At 42.2% G+C, this 3,673-nt stretch overlaps 1 pseudogene across 1 annotated transcript; it reads right to left on the bottom strand.

The window, feature by feature from the left end:
• Positions 1–263: 263 nt before the first annotated feature.
• On the bottom strand, positions 264–1,493 carry LOC307096562 (large ribosomal subunit protein uL4-like; annotated as a pseudogene). Its single transcript has one exon. The product of its transcript is annotated as a large ribosomal subunit protein uL4-like (transcript).
• Positions 1,494–3,673: the final 2,180 nt, after the last annotated feature.

Below are 3,673 nucleotides of genomic sequence, written 5' to 3'. Positions count from 1 at the left end.
ACCAGAAACTATCCTCCTTTCTTTTCTTTTCTTTTCTTTTCTTTTCTTTTCTTTTCTTTTCTTTTCTTTTCTTTTCTTTTCTTTTCTTTTCTTTTCTTTTCTTTTCTTTTCTTTTCTTTTTTCTTTTCTTTTCTTTTCTTTTCTTTTCTTTTCTTTTCTTTTTTTTCTTTTCTTTCTTTTTTTTTTTTTGCCTTTGATCATATTTTTATTCAAAATTAGCTGTCCAAAGTGATTTGACCTTCATGGAAGAAGCAAATTTAAGTTTATGCCACAGGCTTTTCTTCTGTGGTGGGTTTCTTTTCTGCGGGCTTCTTCTCAGCTGCTGGTTTCTTGGTAGCTGCAGCCTTTTTCTCCACCAAAGGCTTCTTCTGCTTCTTGATGCCCACAGCCTTCTTTCCTTTCTTCCCAACCACAGGCTTCTTGCCTGGAACCCCCTTCTCATCTGATTGGGCTTCTAGTGCTGCTGCTGCTGCTTTATCCACCCGGAGCTTGTGGTTCTTGGCCTGGCTAAGAATGGAGTTACGGCGCATGGTCTTTGCATATGGGTTTAGCTTCAACATGATCCTCAGGGTTTTCAGTGGATTCTTCTTCAGGACTCTGCGGTGAATCTTCTTGCGTGGTGCTCGGAGGGCTCTTTGTATCTCTGGGCTTTTCAAGACTCTGCTGAGGTCTGTGCTGAGCACCTTGTGCCTGGGAAGGCTGTAGTTACTCTTGAGGGAGGCAGCTCCACGCCAAGTGCCATACAGCTCATCCAACTTTCAGTCCAAATGCAGAAACGGCCCACATGCCCTCCAGGTGCAAGTTTCAAAATGTTCAGTTTGCTGACATTAAGCAGAGTAATTCCAGGGATGTTTCTGAAGGCTTTGATGATACCGTTGTCCTCATTATAGACGATGCAAGGTCCCCTGTGCTGGATATGAAGACGGTTTCTCATTTTGCCCTTGCCAGCCCTCATTCGCTGAGAGGCATGGCCCTTTTTTTTAATATCATTCCAGGCCTTAAGTTTCTTAAGTAGCAAAACGGCCTGCTTGGTTTTCTTGCAGCCTTCAACTTTATCTTCAACCACCAAAGGAAGTTCCGGAACTTCTGCAATACGGTGACCTTTCGACATGACCAGTGCAGGTAAGGCCGAAGCAGCCAGGACAGAGCAGATGGCATATCGTTTCTGTGTTGTGTTCACTCTGCGGTGTGGCCCCCACATACATATTTCCAAAAGCACTCAGGCTGGAACGATTTCTACCACCTTGAACTCTGGGAATTCAAGCCATAGCTCGGCCAGTGCCCTAGGACTCGGCACTGGTTTGATGACCTGCCAATTCACTGACAGCATAGGGCTGTCTATTGTTTTTGCGCAAGTTGGTGTGAACCACGTTTCCAATATCTGGTCGAATGGGAGCCTTGAACACAGCAGGCAAAGTGACATTTTTGCCAGATGTTTCCCCCTTTTCGGAGTACACAGCTAACAGTGGAGGAGCACAGGCCATGGCGGGGAGAGGCGAAGGCCACTATCCTCTTTTTCTTAACAGTGGACAGTTTAAATGCCAGAGTTAAACCGAGTTTAGACTCTTCCTATAGAAGAACATGATAGTTGATGGTAGACAAGAATGGGGCAAGAGATCAAAATCACCTGAGATTTTGCAAATATCCCTTAGGGCATACCTCAGGCACCAGGAGACTGAAGTACTTGGGACACTGAAGAGACTGATCAGCTTTAAAGTGAGAACATTTTATGAGTACCGGTTAATAAGTTTTGCTTCTGTCTATCATTATGGATTATTTGTGAAACTGGATTTTGGTCATGGCAAGGCAGGAAGCATCTCTCGACCCTCACTAAACAGAGTGTCTGGTCTACAAATTATACCAATGGTTCTCAAACTATCATATCCAATGGCTCCCCTTTTTAATATATTTTATTGATTTTTACAGAGAGGAAGGGAGAGGGATAGAGAGTTAGAAACATTGATGAGAGAGAAACATCAATCAGCTGCCTCCTGCACACTCCCTACTGGGGATGTGCCCGCAACCAAGGTACATGCCTTTGACCGTAATCGAACCTGGGACGCTTCAGTCTGAAGGCCGACGCTCTAGCCACTGAGCCAAACCAGTTAGGGCAGCTCCCCTTTTTAACAAATACTTTTAATACTGTCTTTATCATGCAAAAGTTAGATTCATCGTGGATATTGGATATAACCTACCTATCTTATATAATATGCAAATGGTCGTTACACCGTGAAGCATAATGACTGGATGACGGATCAGCAGGAGGGTGGGGCAACGAGCTACAAGTGGATGATGGAGAGCTACAGGAGGGGGCAGGGCAGTAAGCTATGAGGGGTTAGGGCGGGGGTGTGGAGGGACAGCGGGTGGAGAGCTACAGGAGGGTGGCAGCGAGCAACTGGCTACAAGTGAGCAGTGGAGAGCTACAAGAGGAGTCAGGGCAGCAAGCTATGGGGGACAGGGAGAAGGGGGGCAGGGGGAGTACAGGAGGGTGGAACAGTGGGCGGAGAGCTACTGAAGGGCAGCAGCGAGATACTGGTGAGCTACTGGCGCATGGATTTGTGCGCCGGGCTACTAGTCAATAATAAAAATCAATCTATATATAATGTAATTAATATAAAGGAGAAATCAAAGGAATGCAATTTATTTTTACCTAAAGAAAATGTAACCTAATGCTGTGGCTTAAATGACTACATAGGATTAATCCCCTCCCCCCACACACATACCATTTTCCAGTACCTGATGACTTATGAATTCCAGACAGTTTAGCTCTACTGCCAAAATAATTATCAATAGTGTGAAATGCCTCAGGGAATGATGCAAAAGCTAATTGCAATATCAAGGCTTCTTGTGACCTTAGGGAAAACAAACTTCATGGAGTTATGTGTTGCCATAGGAGATGTGCTTGGGAAGTGATGATACGGGACCAAGGATGCCTGGCTATGAAAGAAAAGAAATATATATATTTTTTGTCTCTTGCTAATCTCAAGTTTCATTTGCAGGCCTCCAAATACTCAGCATAAGAGGGTATAGAAAAAGTATTTTTCTACCTGGACAATAGTGTACTAGCTAGAGGAAACTGAGAAGCAGAGAGGAGTATTTTGTGTTTGAAGATAGAAGAAACTTAGGTTTATATGCCAAGAGGAGAGGGTCAGTAGAGAGAAAATGGTTGACATAATGAAGTTGATCAATGAAAGGTGCATTTCTTGTACACACAGCAAGATGAATGGGAAAAAATTGTGAAGGAATTTTTCTTAGACTACAGAAGAAAGTAGCCAGGGGAATCATACAAAAATATTCGTGAATATAAAATCAACTCAAGGAGAAAGTTTGAGAATTCTTGAGTTTTATCCAATATGTATAATCATTAAATTTAAATTATACCTTAAGTAGATCTTCAGGGGATTTATTAACTTAGTTTCAATGAATTCTTTGTAGTTATTTTATTGACCATTTAAGTAAATTATAATACAAACAAATAAAATTGTATGAATCATAAAATTATAGCTTAATAATTTTTCACAAACTGTATAAACCCTTATAATCATCATCCAGGTCAAGAGACAGAATGTTATCACACTCCCTAACAGCCCACCTTGCCCTTTTTTAGTCATTATCTCTTCCCAATGGTAACCACTCATCTAAATACTAAACCAGAGATTACTTTTGCATGTTT

The sequence above is a fragment of the Cnephaeus nilssonii genome, assembly GCF_951640355.1.
Source record: "Cnephaeus nilssonii genome assembly, chromosome: 3".
In the NCBI taxonomy this organism is placed as follows: Eukaryota; Metazoa; Chordata; class Mammalia; order Chiroptera; family Vespertilionidae; genus Cnephaeus; species Cnephaeus nilssonii.
The sequence above is the reverse complement of the archived record's forward strand: the minus strand, read 5'-3'. Positions and strand labels throughout refer to the sequence as shown.